The 18,486-nt window shown below is 46.4% G+C and overlaps 1 protein-coding gene across 2 annotated transcripts in view; it reads left to right on the top strand.

The window, feature by feature from the left end:
* Nucleotides 1–4,332: 4,332 nt before the first annotated feature.
* HDLBP (high density lipoprotein binding protein) overlaps nt 4,333–18,486 on the top strand; it is an 84,087-nt gene continuing 69,933 nt past the window's right edge. Inside the window, exon 1 of one of the 2 annotated variants that reach the window (XM_059703856.1) lies at nt 4,333–4,472. The gene's annotated coding sequence lies outside the window, so the exon portion shown is untranslated. Of the gene's footprint in view, nt 4,488–18,486 lie in introns of both variants that reach the window. The other variant, XM_059703857.1, reaches the window with a different exon arrangement.

Raw genomic sequence — 18,486 nt, 5'->3', positions numbered from 1 at the left:
AAGATAGGATTTCTAAGGAATTTGTTTCAAAGAACCAGCTTCTGGATTTTATTTAACCTTCTATTGCGATACTTTGTTCATCATTTCTTTCTTTCTTTTTTTTTTTAGAGAGAGAAGGAGAGGGACAGAGAGAAACATGTATATGAGAGTGAAACATGTATCAGCAGCCTCCTGCACACTCCTTACTGAGGATCGAGCTTGCAACCCAGGCCATGTGCCCTCACTGGGAATCAAACTGGAAATCTTTTGGTGCACAGAATGGCACCCTACTAACTGACCTACACTGGCCAGAACCATTTTATTTAAATTTATTGATTTTAGAGAGGGAGAAAAAGAGAGTCATTGATTTGTTGTTCCACTTATACGTTCATTGGTTGTTTCTTGTATGTGCTCTGAAATCTTGCCTTAATGGACAATGCTCTAACCAAGTGAGCCACCTGGCCAGAGTTCCACCTCCCGTTTTAACAGAGCATAATTTATAAACTGCTACTATAAAAATCTCTTTTCAGAGTTGCTTAAATTTTCTTCACAGCAGTTACATATTTTTAAAATTTTAATTGTTTTAAAAATATATTCTTTTCTTTTTTTAAAATATATTTTATTGATTTTTTACAGAGAGGAAGGGAGAGAGAGAGAGAGAGAGAGAGAGAGAGAGTCAGAAACATCGATGAGACAGAAACATCGATCAGCTGCCTCCTGCACATCTCCCACTGGGGATGTGCCCGCAACCCAGGTACATGCCCTTGACCGGAATCGAACCTGGGACCTTTCAGTCCACAGGCTGACGCTCTATCCACTGAGCCAAACCGGTTTCGGCTAAAAATATATTCTTTTTAATTTGTAGAGAGAGGAAGGGAGAGGGAAAGAAACATTGATGAGAAACATCATCAATCAGCTGCCTCCCCCTACTGGGGATCGAGCCCAAAACCCTGGCATGTGACCTAACCGGGAATTGACCCATTGACCTCTTGGTTCATGGATCCAGGCTCAACTGCTGACACATCAGCTGAGGACAAATTGCTTTTCTTTATGCACCCGGTTTTCAGTGAGAAAGTTTTGATTTAGCAACACAAAATGCCAAGTACTGTGATTAATCTTTGGTGCAGATCAACTAGATTCCCCAAACCTCAGAAATGTGGTCAAATGAAAATTTTATTCTTTCAGGTTGTGTTCATTCTAGCGTTCTAGATGCTAGATCTTGTTTAAATTTTTTTTCTCCTTGACCCATGGCTTTCTTCTTCCACAAAGCAATACTTCCCAAGCAATACTCACATTTTCCAAAACAAAAGATGAAGAACGATGGATAAAATTGGATTCTTGGCAATATAAACATATTCTGCTGGTGGCATTTATTTTAATGGACTACCCATAACTACCATTTATTGCTGGGAGCCGGTCCATCCTTGCTGTTTCAAGAGACCTGGCATATATGGCATACTGTTCTTAATATGTTTGCTCACCTTCTTGGCACTATGTGTTTTAACCAAGGTCACCTCTCTGAGAAAGGTTGTTTCCCCAGGTAGGGATTTTCCCCTGAAGTTAGGGAGGGAATAAAACCCCTTAACTAAGTGCCAGGCGGGTAATTAATCACTTTAACTACAATCATGCTTAAGCTACATAATCTTTACTGATTATGGAGATAAGAAACGCCCTAACCTTTGGAAAAGAGATTGATAGGATTGGAATCAACTGGTATAAATACAGATGTAACAAGACAACAGGACACAGAACCTAGACACAGAACCTACACAGAACCTAGAGACAGAAGAACTTCGCTGGAGAGAACATGGCAAAAGATCCTGGACAGAAACTGGAGACAGAACCTAGAGACAGAACCTAGCGAGAGAACATGGCAAAATATCCTGGACAGAAACTGGCCACAGAACCTAGAGACAGAACCTAGAGACTGAACATGGCAAAAGATCCTGGACAGAAACTGGCCACAGAACCTAGAGACAGAACCTAGCGAGAGAACCTGGCTGGAGAACCTGGATAGACATGGCAAGAGAACCTGACTTGAACCTGGCTGGAGAACCTGGACAGAACCTGGCTGGAGAACCTAGAGAGGGAACATGGCTACAGAACCTGGCTGGAGAACCTAGCAAGAGAACATGGACACAGAACCTGGCTGGAGATCCTGACCAGAACTTGGCTAGAGATCCTGGCTAGGCTGCTGATCAACTGAACGCTGTCTCTGTGTCATTCCTTCTTCGCCGACTCCGTCCACACCTTTGGGGACCCCTGGACCTGCTGGGGTTGGACCCCAGCAATTTATCGGCATGTTACTCTTGTATTTTATATACATTACCCCACGTCCACAAAATGACCCTGCAGTGTAGGACCTAGAAAGTTCATAATCCCTTATCTAGAGCCCTTGGAATGTTCTGGCATTCAGATTATTTGGATCTGAAGAAGGTACATGTACAGTATATCCCATAACACCCTCAATGGTATCTCGGGCAGCACCCCACATCCAAATGTATTTTATGTAGTGACATGTATGACAATTAGCAAAAAATGGGATAAATATGGACTATACATATGGATTCAGCTCAGTTCTGCTGCCAAATGAGTTTTGGTGTCCTCTCTCTGGAAAAAGAACAAAAAGAACAAAAAACTGTTCTTTTTTTAGCAGTTTGTCTTTGGTGTTGGATATAAAAAGGTACCTGAATCACATTTATGAATGATCGAGGTTCCACTCTCCCCTGCTCATTTCCCTAGGTCACCCTGCTAATCTGACCTAATGGAAAAGCCCTTGTTCTTTACCCTGGGCTGCTGTGCTGGGTGAGAGATCAAGATGGACAGTGGAAAGAAATATCAGGATATCCTTTCCAGTGGAGATCATTGCCAAGATTCGACAGCAGCACACAGTGAGTTAGGAAGTTGGGTGGTGCAAAGAAAGCCCGTGTCGGAACTACCAAAAATGGAAATCGTGAACCTCCAACTACAAACACCAGGAAGCAGCTTTCGTGACCCCTTACACCAGTATGTCTCTCTCCTCATGACAGTAAGTCTGTTTTGGAACATACTTATTTTGAGGTATTATAACAGTGAGTCGTTCAACAAATATTTGGGAACTTACTAGGTGAGGGTCACTGTGCTAGGCAAAGGGTAAAGGTGACTCAGTTCACACATCCCCTGCCCCTCACAGGACAACTACCATACAGTAAGTAGGACAAAGGCTAACATCAGGCCAACATCTATGCCGGCCGTAGGAAATCTAATCTGGACCAAGTCCTGAATAGCAGAGCTGGGACTAGGCAAGCAAAGGGCAGAAAAGGTGGGGAGGTAGCTGGGTTCTAGACAAAAGAAAGGGTTTGGGCCCAAGCCAAAAGAAAGACCACAGCAGTTTGAGCAGTTCAGTGTGGTTGGTCACGTGTCTATGGGGGCGGGCAGACAAGGTAAGGATCGTCCTGGTAAAAAAAATTAGGCGGAAAAGTAAATGGTGGCCAGGTCTTGTGGGTCCTGTGGACCACGTGAGAGTTGGGGCTTTACAGAAAGCAAGGGCAGCCGCAGATGGGCCTCCTCCCTTCAGGCATTCAGGGGAATGGTGGGGCCACTCCCCTGCAGCCAGACAGCCAAGGAGGCAAGGACTTCTGGAGGCTTCTCTTCTGCCAGGGGCTAGCGGGAGGAAATCGCCCATGTCAAAGGGACAAAAGGATGGCCGCACGACAAAAGCACTCTCCCTCCGGACCACGACCGCCAACTGCGCGTCCCGCACCCCTGGCCAACTACTGAAACAGTTGCACGGAATTATCACACAGCGAGCAAGGGGTCACTTGGGTTCTCCCGGGACACACCCTGTCGTTTCCGCCGGAGCCAGGACTCCCGGGGGGCGGGGTCCGGGGAGGGCCCGGAAGGCTGGGAAGAGGGGAGAGGAGGGCCCGGGAAAGGACCGGGGAGGATAGAGAACCGGGGAGGGCGGGGAGGACCAAGGACCGCAGGCTGACAGCCCCTCCCCCACACTGCGCGGTACCACCGCCGCTGCGCCCCCCGGGACGGCTAACCGCCACCCAGAGCGGGCCCCCTACCCCTTCTCAGCCAGCCCCACAGCTCGCATCCCGGCAGCAGCGGCGGGGACCCACGGCGAGACACTCACCGCGGAGGAACCGAAGAAGAGCCAACCGACCGCGCCGCGTATCCACCCAGCGCCCGCCGTCTGCTCGCACCCCGCCCCGCGGGCAGGCGGATTGCGTCATCACGTCGCCCCGCCCCTTTGCCAACGCATTCCTCTCCTCTGCGCGACCTGTCCTGCCTCCCCTCCCCCATGCGCCGGTTTCTGAGTGCGCAGGCGCAGGCTCGTCCGCGTTTTCCGCCTCTGCGCAGGCGCCGTGCCCCTCCCACGGCGGTTGGCCATATAGACGCTGGGGGTGGGGGGGAGGTCAAGCGTAGCCTCTTCTCCTTTACCAAGATGGCGGCTTGTCCCTGTTTCGCCACAGTTCCCAGCTTGTGAGCCTGATCTCCTTACGCTGGTAAGACTGGAACAGGTAATGTGATTCTTCGCCTGTGGGTAACTAGAGTGGGAGTAAGGAAGTCTCTTTAGAAGGAACTAAGTGACTGCTGAGAACAGGCGTTCGGGGAAGGGCAGGTGGCGGTAAGAGTGCGGAGCGACCGCAGGGGCGGGCGCCTTCGCCTCTGGCCCTCTCCTCCAGGAAGATGGCGGCAGCACCGAGCTGGAAGCACTGGAGCTGGGCCGGAGTGGGGGCGGCAAGCGGACGAGCGGGCCGCTCCAGCCCTGGGCCACCGTCGTCTCGATGGTCGGGGGCCTCCCCACGATTGGCTGCCGCACGTCACGTGGGCTGGCGGGTCTGTGCACAGACCCTAGAGTCGGCACGGGTCCCGGGGGACGTGGCCTTCGAGCGCCTGGGGCTGGGGCCTGTGACCCAGGAGTAGGGCGGGGCCGCGGGCTCCTCTCCCCCTTTCTCCTTGGGGTCCGGGTCGCGAAGTGAGACCTGGGGGACACTTCCAAACCCACTGGGATCGCGTGGCTCGGGGACTCGGGGGCGGGAGGGCAACATGCCTGGCCGGGGCGGGACGGAAGCAGCGCTGCCCCCTGCCCTAGCCGGGGTGTCCTCCCTCCCTCCCTCCCGGTGGCCTGTAGGCCCAGCAGCCGTCCCACACTCTTGAAGGCTGTGCGCGGATGCTCTCCCACAGGAAGCCTTTGTAGATTGCTCCCGAATGAAAATAAACACATTCTTGAGTTGATGGATGTTCACGTATGGAAGCAAACCAGGAATGATGGAACATGGGAGGAAACCTAGTGCTCCAGTTTATATTTGACCATTTTGAACTGGTCAAATACCTGCAAGCTAAACTCATTAAGTACGTTTAATTTTAGGATGCTTGGAAGCAGTGTTTAAAGTAGTTGGGAAGGTGTTTCAAAGCCTTGAGGAATAACATTTGAAAGCCAGTTAATTTATAATGAGGATTGGATTTCCCTCTAATTGCCATTAGTTCAATTATGTGTCATGCATCTTCTGTAATCAGGTTAACATCACCTGGGTATGTGTGCAGTGAGCATAAGGAGCGCACTTCTGGGATCATTGGGGCCATATTCCGAAGCACCTCCAGGCCCTATCCAGTGGGCTAAGCTGACATCTCAGCTGCTTGATGGGAGAATTTCTTCTTGAATCATTAAGTACTAGAGGCCCAGTGCAAATCTGCACTGGTGGGGTCCCTCAGCCTGGCCTGCGACCTCTCACAATCTGGGACTCCTGGGGGGATGTTGGACTACCGTTCCGCAGGCCAGGCAGAGGGACCCCACCTCCCAGGCCTCTAGTATGCATATAAGAACTTTGGTTAATCTCTTCATGCCCTCCCTCCTTCCCTCTGATGGTTTTGCTGTTTGGGGCTTCTTATTCTCTGACTTCAGCCTCATAACTTCAACAGCTCAAGAAACATTTATTGGGAATTGCCGTGTGCCAGATACTGTTAAGGAGTCTGAGGATGCAAAGGTAAAGAGGGTATAGACTTTTTTTCACTAAAGCAGTTTATGGTCTAGTATAGGGGATTTTCTGGTAAAAGAATAATTAGATTACAGTGCTGTAAGTACAGTAATGGAAATAGGTCCAATATTTGGGTAGAGGAAGGAGAAGGCAGTAATAAGTTGGAAAGTCTTCAGAAAGAATGTAGTTATTAAACGGGTTTAGAGAATGAATAAGAGGTTTTCTATGTGAAGTTGGCAGGATGGGGTGTTCTAGGCAGGAAGATTAGCTAATGCAAAGGGGACGTGTGACAGCTATAGCTTGGCATATATGGGCAAGAGCTTGAGAATTTGGTATGCTGCCAACCTCTGAAAGGGTGGAGGGCTTGTTGAGACCCTGTTGTGAAGGACTTCATGCCCTTTAGTTAGTCCTATCTAAAACACTGTTTGGGACAGGGCTTCAGGTGATCACACTGTCTGCCAGGATGACTTGTGACCTTCAGTCACTAATGGATCAGGTAGATTCTCCATTAATGCTTCCCAACTGAAACATTCATTTACCAAAAGGGCTCGAGCAGAGAACACACTTTTTGAACTACCGATGGTATTTATACTGGTATCACTCCTTCAGTACACATTCCTCCCCCAGGGCTGGTGATCATACATAGAAAGGCATTTTCCTTTTCTATTAAGAAATAACCAAGCTCCTGGAAGAATCAGCACACAGCTGAGTTCTCAATTGCTCTGTTATGGCTGCAAAAAGTCTCAAGATTCATGTTATGAAAGTTTTTGACCCAGTAGAAAAGCAACCAGAGAACATGCCTTTTCCCTTAGAAGCACCACACATTCAACATTGAAAACCAAGAAGAGGAGCTCATGTGTATGACACTTTAAAAATTGATTTACGCTCTAGCCGGTTTGGCTCAGTGGATAGAGCATTGGCCTGCGGACTGAAAGGTCCCAGGTTTGATTCTGGTCAAGGCATGTACCTTGGTTGTGCGCACATCCTCAGTAGGAGGTGTGCAGGAAGCAGCTGATTGATGTTTCTTTCTCATTGATGTTTCTAACACTCTATCCCTCTCCCTCTCTGTAAAAAAAATATATATATATTTTAAAAAAAATTGATTATACACGTTATTTTGGGCTAAGCAAGATTTTCTTTCTCAAATCAGAGACATTTTTAAAGTGACATCCCTAGTAGGCTGTAATTTTCCGAGCACGCTGAAATTCCTCGAATACCGTTAAATACAAGCCAAACATGTTGTTCCAGGCATGTCTGGGCATTGTGTGGCGTTAGTCATCTTTTTTTTTTTTTTTTTAATATATTTTATTGATTTTTTACAGAGAGGAAGGGAGAGAGATAGTTAGAAACATCGATCAGCTGCCTCATGCACATCTCCCACTGGGGATATGCCCGCAACCAAGGTACATGCCCCTGACCGAATTGAACCCGGGACCCTTCAGTCCACAGGCCGACGCTCTATCCACTGAGCCAAACCGGTTTCGGCTGGAGTTAGTCATCTTGATGCTTGCTGTTAATTTGGTAAAATACATTGACTGCATACTCACCCTTAATACTTGTTATTTGGATTCATATGAATTTTTTTTTATATATATATTTTATTGATTTTCCACAGAGAGGAAGGGAGAGAGATAGATAGTCAGAAGCATCGATGAGAGAGAAACATCGATCAGCCGCCTCCTGCACATCCCCCACTGGGGATGTGCCCGCAACCCAGGTACATGCCCTTGACCGGAATCGAACCTGGGACCCTTCAGTCCGCAGGCCGACGCTCTATCCACTGAGCCAAACCGGTTTCAGCTGAATTTTAAAATAAAAAATTAATTTTATTTCAGACCAATGATGTATCTTCATGTTTTTAAGAGGTCAAACAAATCTAGAAAGGCTTGTAAGGAAAAATTATGACTAGCCTTCCCCAGGTCATGTTTCTTCTGCAGAGCACCCAGGCTTGCTCTTGGGTGATTCCTTTGGTCTTTATAGTGTACTAGAGGCCCGGTGCACAAAATTTGTGTGTGTGTGGGGGGGGGCGGTCCCTCAGCCTGGCCTGCCCCTTCTCACAGTCTGGGATCCCTCAGGGGATGTCCTACTGATGGCTGCAGTCTGGCCTCCCTTTGCAGGAGGCGACCCTGCGATCAGGGGAAGGCGACACCCCCATCACGCCTCTGCTGCTGCCACTGCCAGCCATGAGGCTGCCTGAGCCTCGCCCAGCCCTCATTGCCTGAGCCTTGGGCCCTCGAAGTGGCAGCGGCCAATGGCAGCTTGCTGGAGCACTGGGCCAGCCCTGGGCAAGCGGCAGTGGCCACCTGGCCACCGGGAGTGCTCACAGCTGCCGCTGCCATGTGGGGAGTACAGGCCACCCTCCGACGGGCCCCACCCCCGTCCCCGCTTGCCCAGGGCCAGCCCGGCGCAAGCGGCAGTGGCCATTGAGTCCCCAATGCTGCAAGTCCCCACCCACCCGCTGCTGATGGTTGTTACTGTGATGGCGTCCCAACCAATTTGCATATTACTAGATAGATGTGCTGACTTGATAATTTATGACTCTTCCTCCATTTCATACATTCTCTTCACTTAACTCTGGAATAAATGTGAAGTTTCTGGTTTTCTTTTACCCTTTGCTGTTGCTGTGCAGACAAATACATGGCTATACGAGCAGGCTCATCTTTAACTTGGACAGTTCAGAATTTAGTGTTTATATTATGACTGCATAGTCTCACAGCTAGGCCAGATAGTGTGATGGGTCACTTTATCTTTCCTAAATAAAGTTTTGTTTTCTATGAACTTTTTATGAGTCTTGTTTGTTGGCTTAATTTTCTATGTATTTGTCACTAAAACTCAATGCCAAACCCACCTTTTTATCTTATAAAATTGTGTTTTTTATTAACTTCATAGTGTATAAATCTGTCCTAGGCCTCCATCCCCATCTTCCAGTGTTATTGCTGAAGCCTTTATGTGTGACTGTTGTTGCGTTTCTTTTTTTTCAGCTTAAAGGATTTTCTCACTTTGAAATTCAAAACACGAAGTGTGATGATGTCCCTTGGAACACTTTGGACCCCTTTATTTGGAAACTCCTGTCCTTCAGTGCTGGGCAGTTTTCCTGATTTATTACTTTAATTTCTTCCCATTCACTTTCTCTTTCTATGTTTTTTCCTTTTAATTGATTTTTTTTTCCCCCAGAGAGAGGAAGGGAGACGGAGAGAGAAAAACATTGATCAGCTGCCTCCTGCAGTCCCTCTACTGGGGATTGAACCCACAATGTGGGCATGTGCCCTGACCAGATATATAACCTGTGATCTCTTGGTGCATGGGTCTTAGAGCAACCAACTGAACTACACTGACCAGGGCCACTTTCTCTTTCTAGAATGAAACTCTTAGAACTTTTGAATGGACACTGATTTTCTTAGGTGTTCTATTTTCTTTTTGGAAGACATTCTCAACTTTATCTTCTAGCCCTTCTATTGAGTTTTTCTCATTCTATTTCAAAGAGCTTTCTCTTATTCTCTCTATTCCTAATTTGTAACCTCCTGTTTTTGTTTCATGGATGTGGTATCTCCTCTTATCTGAAGACATTAACGAGTTTTAAAGTTTTCCCTGAAGTCATTGTTTCCTTCATGCTGCTTTTTGTTTGGGGATTTTGCCTTTGATCAGAGCCTTTTCTGGGCTATCTGGGATGTTCCCCTGCCTGCACATTTTTCAGAGAGCTCCTGAGCCTGTGCCTAGAACAGCGGCTCTCAACCTGTGGGTTGCGACCCCTTTGGGGGTCGAACGACCCTTTCACAGGGGTCGCCTAAGACCATCGGAAAACACATATATAATTACATATTGTTTTTGTGATTAATCACTATGCTTTAATTATGTTCAGTTTGTAACAATGAAATTGGGGGTCACCACAACATGAGGAACTGTATTAAAGGGTCATGGCATTAGGAAGGTTGAGAACCACTGGCCTAGAAGCACCTGGCAGGGCCATTAAAACATCCTGTCAGCTTCTTTGGGTCTCTTTGGATTATCCAGAAAAAACTTTCCAGCCTCTTGCTTGGCTGCCTGTGTTCAGGGGGCCAAGAGAGGAGAAGACTACAAACTCAGCAGTAACTTTGGAAGTACTTACTCCCTCTGTCTTCAGAAAGGCTTCCCACCCTCCATTGTAACAGGTGTCCCCAGGTGAAAGATTCTATTTCCCTTTCCTGAGAAAAACCTCCATAGCCTTTGACCAGGGCATGAAAGGCAAAACATATCTCTTTTGATAATATTTTCTTATCACTTTTGCCTGGGTGCCCTTTAGCAATGTTCTTTTGAGCTTACAACTTGAGTTTCACTGAAATTTATAGTTCTTTCTTTGCTTTTCTCCTTAGTTGCATAGCCATGGATTTTGCTTCATCTAATGTGTGCTGAAATACCCTGGCTGAAAAGTGGACAGAGGTTGTGAATAGGTTCGTCTTCTCGGTTAAGAAAATCAGATGGCCAGTAAGCGAAGCAAGATTTTACTTTCACTGATGATCAAAGATATTTTCCTACAGATTGGAAAAATAAGCATGACTGTGTTAGTTATCAAGGGTGAGGGGCCAGGTTAATGCAGATTTGAGTGTGAATAGTGTAGCTTATAGGAGGTTCATCTGCTTTGGCAGTGCCCATCCATGTACCCCTCGTGATCATGTAACTGTATTTCTAAAACTTTGTCCTGTGGAGATATAGGCTCAGGTGGGCAGATGGTATTCTCTTCAGCATTTGTAATCACTAAAAAGGGGGGGAAGCAACATTGGCAGGGGATTTGTGTTCATCCTATTTCATGCAGTTGCTAATAGGTCAATTTGTGTATAAAACCTGGAAAGACAGCATGATGCATTTAAAAAAATGTTTTTATTGACCTTAGAGAGAGAGGAAGGGAGGTAGAGAGAAAAAATAGATCAGTTGCCTCCCTTTTGCACCCTGAATGGGGATTGAACCTGAAACCTGGGCATGTGCCCTGACTGGGAATCTAAACTGGCAACCTTCTGGTACACAGGACAACTCTCAACCATCCGAGCCACACCAGCCAGGGCATGATGCATTTTTTTAATGGAACTAAGTGCAGCAAGTGGCGAAACACTGCATTAATGTGATCCTGTTTTGATTTAAACCATGTATTAATATATCGAAGAAAAATCTTAGATAAAGCCATAATTTTGGAGATAGTTTTTGGGGAAGAATCATGAAGGATTGCCATTTTGTTTGTTCTTTTTTTGTTTCGTTATTTCTCACCTGAGGATATTTTTCCATTGATTTTTAGAGAGAGTGGAAGAGAGGGGGAGAGACAGAAAGAGAGAAACATAGACGTGAGAGAGAGACATCTATTTTTTGCCTCCTGCATGCACCCTGACGGGGGCCAGGGATCAAGCCCACAACCAGGGTACCTGCCCTTGACCGGAATCGAACCTGTGCCCAACACCCCACCACTGGTACAGCGGGCCCTGTCTGGATGAGGAGAGGCAGGAAGTTGGTGGTGCAGAAAAACCTGGTTAGCAAGTGCCATTGAGCAGTCAGTATAAATTCTTTTCAAATAAGTGTTTTCTGAAAACCCTCTTAGGTTTGCCTTTTATTTGTATGAACTGATATTCTCAGATGTTCCTGGAGGTGGGCCTTCAAAGATATACAGCAGTGCTTGTGTGTTAGGTGTAGATTGCTGGCCATTAGTGCTTTTTCCAGACAGGACAGAGGGTTGAGTATTTCCAGGACTGTGAGTCAGGAGACCTTATTTCAGTTTGGACCTACTTACTCTTCATCAGCTCTGGGACTTTGGGTGTTTCCTAACCTGTAGGACTTTGGCTCCTTCCTTTTAAAGTTAAGGAACTGAGCTCTGAGCTCTAGCCAGTTTGGCTCAGTGGATAGAGCGTCAGCCCACAGACTGAAGGGTCGCGGGTTCAATTCAGGTCAGGGGCACGTACCTTGGTTGCGGGCTCAATCCCCAGCCCTAGTCAGTGCAGTAGGTGCTGGAGGCAACCAATCGATGTGTCTATCTCGCATCAATGCTTCTCTCTTTCTGTCTCTCCCCCTCCCTTCTACCCTCTGAAAATCAATGGAAGAATATCCTCCAATGAGGATTAACAAAATAATAAAGAGAAGAAGCTGAATCTCTGTGGTCTCACCCCCTACCTTTGATAGCTCTGAACTCTTGGTCAACTCAGTTTATCAGTAACTTAGTTTGAAAGAATGATACTTGGAGCAGATAGTCACTCATACAGCATCTCACTTTGTGATCTGTTTCAAGGGTGCGCAAGTGATGCAAAAAGCTTTGCCTATTAAAGCTTTTATTCTTTGCTTCCCTCTCACATACCAAGCATCATGCCCTTTGTTTCCAGCATTGGTTTAGTCAGATGATTTTGTCCCCAGAGAACATATGGCGATGTCTGGGGACCTTTTGGTTGTCATGACTCAGGTGTGCTACTGGCATTCACTGGGTAGAGGACAGAGGTGTGCGATAGCCTATGGGGCCCAGGACAGCCCCACAGCGAAGAATTGTCTCATGCAAAAGGTCAGGGGCACGGAGGTTGAGCAGCCCTGCTTTCCAGGGTCAGTCCTTGAAAGGGCTTTAGGTGGTAGATCCATTTTTTCAGGCTGGCAGGTGAAGCTGCTTGCAGGAGTGGCTGAGTTGGGGCTGTATCACCTGCACTGTTGGAGTCCTCAACGTCACAGATATTGACAAGGGTAATGGTAATAGAAAATCCTTACTGAACTTTTTGTCTTGTGTCCTTTATAATTTTGAATATCTCTCATTTATTCAGTCATCAAGCAGGTATTTTTCACCAAGTACATATTCATTAGTGGGTCCAGGTAAGGAAGTGAACAAATCAAAGTCCAGGGCCAATTTCCACGGTAACCTGTAGGTGACTGTTTTCAGTCTATGTGCGGCCACCTTCAGGGGTTGGCTTTCTACTCTAGGCTCTTGCTGGACTAGTGTGTCCATCATCCTGTAGCAGCAGCCCAGACAGGACAGAGGGTTGGATGTTTACAGAAATCCTCCACTGGACTTGGGAGTCAGGAGTCTTTATTTCAGTTTGGACCTAGTTGTATCATCTCTGGCTGCCTGAGCCAGGTCTCTTGGTCTTACCTGCCCCCACCCCCAGTTGGGTCACAGGCTAAGTCATCTATGTATCTTTACTTGTTTTGGGACCCCATGGCGTAGCAGGTGACCTGGTCATGGCAGGTACCCTGTGCTTGTTTTGAGGGGGTGAACCGATAGGACTGTGTTGATTGCTAAAAAGGGAATATTCTGAATACTTGTCATGTTCTGACCTAAGGTGGATTATAATGGGCTGCTGCCTCCTAGGCTCTGAGGGAGATGCTGGATGTAGAAACAAGCCTGTCCAAAGGACAGGCCCCAAAGTGTTGCTCTTGTGTGTTTTAGCTGCCAGTGGGTTTGTGGCTTCAGCAGCTACCTTTGCAGAGCAGCTTTCTCTGGAGGTTTGGATGTGGTTGGACTGACAGACTGCTGAGAAGCAGAGTGTGCTGACCATGTGCCTACGGGAGAGCTGCTGCTGCTGAGTCCACTCAGAGCTCAGTGTATCTATAGACATACTTTAACTCTTATCAGCATTATCCCTTTGTCTAACCAGCTAGCATCTCTTTTGGGGTGTGTGAGCTGGGGACCAAATTTCTGAAGCGGCCAAAACCGGTTTGGCTCAGTGGATAGAGCGTCGGCCTGCGGACTGAAAGGTCCCGGGTTCGATTCCGGTCAAGGGCATGTACCTGGGTTGTGGGCACATCCCCAGTAGGAGGTGTGCAGGAGACAGCTGATCGATGTTTCTCTCTCATCAATGTTTCTAACTCTCTATCTCTCTCCCTTCCTCTCTGTAAAAACTCAATAAAATATATTTTAAAAAAAAGAATTATTAAAAAAAAAATTCTGAAGTGGAACAGTAGTTCTTCTTCTTGCTCTGCTAAGTGAGGAAGCATCCTGCCTAGTGTCCCCACTGCTCAGGTCTCTCATTGACCGGCTGCTCATGAGCAGGATACACTCTTTTTGGCCATGGGGTCAGCGACTGCACTTAAAGCTTCTAGACACAGCACAGCTGGACCAGTGGGTTTTTTCCTGGTGGGAGAATAACTTCAGCCTCAGTTGGGTGCCTTTAGTATATGTCGTTAATCTTCGGCAGAAACTGATGTGCCCTTCTGGGAAGTTTGGTGCTGTGAACTTGGTGTTGGTGCCTCTCGGGAGGAGCCTTGAGTTAGGCCCCTGAATCACCTGGCCTGGGCGGCTGCAGTTACGTGAATGGGGGCTGGGAGGCAGGGCAATGGAAATCGAAATTTCTTTGATTCTGCTCAGGTCAGGCACTGGAGGGCCTGGTGGCTGAGCTCTCCCCTACTCCCTGGCTCTAAGTCATCCTGCAGAGCTCTGGGGGTATGGTTCCCCAGAGAGTAAAAGCAGTCTTCTTGCAGGTGCCTTGATAGCAACTACCTGTATGGCAACCGCTCCTCACCTGTCAGGAGAGTTACATCTGGAGGCTCTGGAGAGAGCTGTTCTCCTCAAGAGGTTGCCACAACCGATAGCCTTAGGGAGTATGGCCAAGCTAGAAAAACTGCCCTTATCCCAAAAGGACCAGACCCCTTGGAACAAATAGGTCAGAGGGAAAGAGGAAACCAAAAAAGTATAGAGTTAAAAGAAATAATTTTTGAAAGAGGGCATGTATTTGGCATTTTTTGACATTGGGGTTGCAGTGAGTGACATCATTCTGCCCTCAGGGCTTCCTCTCAATATAAAATGTATGGTGTCTGATTCCATGTTATATAGGGCTGAAAACTTTTTGCCCTCTCTAAAACTCTTTTTTCTTTAGAAATTAAAAATGAAAGGGGAAAGGATGGCCTTACACAGTCTTTTTTGTCTTTCTGCTATACCGTCCTGATAGTAGTTGGAAGCATGTTCCTGGATGGTGTTCCTCATTTGGTGTTCTTTATGCTGGAGATGGTGCCTTGGCTCCTGGACCTACTAGGCGATGACTAGAGGGAACTCCCACCATTGTTGCCTGCGGGGGAGGGGGGGAGGACAAAATCAAATATGTTGTATTATCCTGACAGGTTTTACTTTGTAATTAATGTGTGTTGCTCTTCATTTCACTCTTACATATTAGGTTTCTAATTTTATTAATACTTAGCTCATTTGTAAATATCTTCCAAATGGAATTATTGGATTGTATTTACTGTTTAGACTTTGATAAGTAGAAGATGAGTTAGGTGGTCCTGTAGCACTGGTTTAAATCAGTGTGTGTGAGACTAATTGGAAGAATACAATTTCTTTTGAGACAAAGCTTCTATTTTGCTACATTTGCCTGTGCTTGGAGTTGACTGCAGGCCCCTGAGACCAGAGTTCTGTTGCCTTTGTGCCTGCTCGGTGATGAGTTCTGCTGCCTGGCTTGCCTGTACACAGGAGCTCCTTGGCTCCCAGGCGTGGCCCTGTGGTCTCTGGAACGTCCAGACAAGAGCCGGCTGTAGTCAGGGCAACCCTTCCAACTTTGTGCTCTGGGGATCCCTCCTTAGTTTATACAGGTGCTGGAGATAACTCCCATATCCACTTGAGATTGGTAAGTGCAGCTCTTGTCTGCAAGATTAGGCAAACAGAAAAAGATGGTGTTACTGGGGGAGAGTCAGCTTTTCTTTGAGCTATGAAAGAGCCTTTGCCTTAGGAGCAGTGTGGCATGTCAACCTCTCCTTCTTGTCCTTTGTTGGTTGGGGCTTCTGGATGGATGCTTAGCCACCAAAGATGCTGTGAGATGGAGAGTGTGTGCGTGAAATCAAGCCCTTGATTTCTTCCAAGAGAGGCCCTTTTGGTTTCAGGCTGTGCTGGCAGTTTCAGGACTAAAATCTTCAAGTAGGAAATGGTTTGCAAAGGACTCAGTGCCAATCTATGGGTCTTCAGGTCCCTCAGATCTCACTGTACTTGACTTGTAGGGTAAGTAGGTTTTTGCTATCAGCTGGGGTATGACTTTACTGAAGGCTACTTTCCTCTTAGCTGATTCAGAACTTACTTGGGAGGCATTAGGGAGCTTCTTACAAGAAAATTTTAATTCCAAAATGTACTTTCGCTCATCTTCTCACGCCAATCCTGCAGTGGTAGGTGTGTGTGTGTGGGGGGGAGGGCTCCTTCCTTTAAGCCATTGCTTGTTGACAACGTGGTCACACTGCTCACCCAGTCCACATGCCACTCCTCTGTCCATGGGCAGTGCTCCTTTGGTGTGACATGGGTGGCTCCATGTGCTAGTGTCTCTGAATTTGCCTTTTGTGAGAGATGTTGTGTAGTTCGCGTTTGGCTGGCTCAGACAAGTGGCTTGTGCTCTCCCCTCTGAACGTGGTGTCTGAACTGTTCATAGGAAACAGAGTAGAGGTCCTGGGGACGAGCTGGAGGGGGTCCTAATGTGCACCTTGAAGTTGTTTGGAAGATGCTGCTATGCATGTCTAGGCTGTGGGTTGACAGCCATGGAACACTTCTTATGGCTCAAAAATCTGCTTTCATGAACTTTGAACAAATGATGTGTAACAGACTTTAGTATCATAACAGTACCCTCAAATGGAGGTAAAACTTTGTTGTGCTATATAAAATGGGGGTGAACAGTGCATTGGTCTTAATAGTTGCTCTCATGATGAAACATATCTAATTAAAATTGGATTTTGACTTAGAGCTTGAATGGTTAATGTCACTTGCCACCCCCTCTCCAAATGAAGGTGTTTATTTTTTCTAATTACAAAAGTAGTACTATCTGCCATTAAATTTTTAAGAAGTGTCTTGTACTTATAGAGGAGTTGTGAGTGTGGCACAAAACACTTTTTCTGAACCCCTGAGTAAGCTGGGGACATGAACCCTCATCATCCCTTGGTTATATTGAAGTGTTTCCCACAAACAAAAACACTGTCTTTCTTCACCACATACAACCATCCAGCTCAGGGAGTTAACATGGATGCCTTGCTGCATTCAGACCCATTTACATCCCACCAGAAGGACCCAGCTCAGAATTGTGCTAACATTTTCTTGTCAGGTATCGTTAGTCCCCTTCGCACTGGGGCATTTACTCCATCTTCTCTTGGCATTCCTGACCTCGATGCCTGAATGATTATAGGCTTTTATGTTGCAGACTGTCCCTCAGTGTGGATTTGGTGTTTTCCTTTCCTTTTTTTAAAAATCAAATTTATTAGGGTGACATTGGTTAATAAGATTATGTAGGTTTTAAATGTACAATTCTATGACACATCATCTGTATGTTGCATCGTGCACCCAGGTGTTTCTTTTGATTGAATTCAGGTTTTGCCTCTTTGGCTGGACTAGCACAGGAGGGAAGCTGAGTTTTTCGCTTTGTATTTTGTTTGATGGCACACGATTTCAGTTTGTCCTGCTACCAGTGATGTTTGCTTTGATCCCTTGATTAAGGTGGTTTCTGCCAGGATTCTCCACTGTGAGGTCTTTGTAATTAAGTATAGCGTCGAAGGTACTTTTAAAACTAAATATCTGTTTCTATAAAACTTTCAGTTTATTTATATCAGTACAGGCTAACAATTTTCCTTTTTATTGAATTAGTTATTAGTCTTTATTATCATTATTTATTTTTATTCTCATATTGTCCAGTTTTGGCCACTGGGAGCCCCTTAAGGCCAGCTTGTGTCTTTCTGATATGTTCCCGTATCCATTTAGCTCTTGACGCTTTCTGGCACCACATGATACTCTGGGCTCTTCATGGACTTTCCTGTCCAGACCTGGAATCAGCCTTCTCTTCAAGGAAACCCAGTTTCTTTCTACAAGAGTTGATATTCAGCAGAGTGTGGGCACCAGGTAGGTGGTGGTTGTGGTGTCAGTGCATGCAGACCTTCAGTGGTCAGAGCTGCAGAGTGCGTGTTGTACACTTACATATACACAAATTCTTGTGTTGTTATAATATTCATGTCTATTTTAACATCTATATATATAAAAGCTAAGCGACCGGAACGACAGAATGACTGGTCACTATGATGCACACTGCAGTGGCCAGTTGGCCCCCCAACCTCCCGTGACCCCTCCCTCCAGCTGTGCATGAATTGTGCACCGGGTCTCTAATATATATATATATATATTGTAAAACAATATATATTTCTATAGTTGTGATTTCAATTAATACCACAGGGTCTGTCCCAGTTTCTCCCTTTCTAAATCAGTAACTCCTTTTTCCAACAGTGACAGTCCTAGATGCTGGTGTTCCTACTATATTTATTTGACTAGTCATTCTATGTGTTAGTCTCGTGCTGCTGTTCCCTTTCTTGCACAGATGCCCTCTGCCCTCTTCATCTCTGTTAGCCTTGATACCCCAGCTGTGTGGACAGCCTCTTATGTGGAAGCCCATGTCCCAGTTGTCAAAAACCAAGTCCTGTGCACTGCCTTTCCCTCTCCAGGCTATTACCTGAGCCAGCGCTTTATTGCTGGTAACTGTACACTTGTCATGTGGTTTTGATGTGCCACTGTGTAGTAACCATTTCCTCATTGATGCACTCTTGTGTTCTTCCCAGTTCTTTGCCTGTGGACAGTGCTGCTGTGTGCCTTCCTGTATGTATTATA

Source organism: Myotis daubentonii, chromosome 7 (assembly GCF_963259705.1).
Source record: "Myotis daubentonii chromosome 7, mMyoDau2.1, whole genome shotgun sequence".
Lineage (NCBI taxonomy): Eukaryota > Metazoa > Chordata > Mammalia > Chiroptera > Vespertilionidae > Myotis > Myotis daubentonii.
The sequence above is the reverse complement of the archived record's forward strand: the minus strand, read 5'-3'. Positions and strand labels throughout refer to the sequence as shown.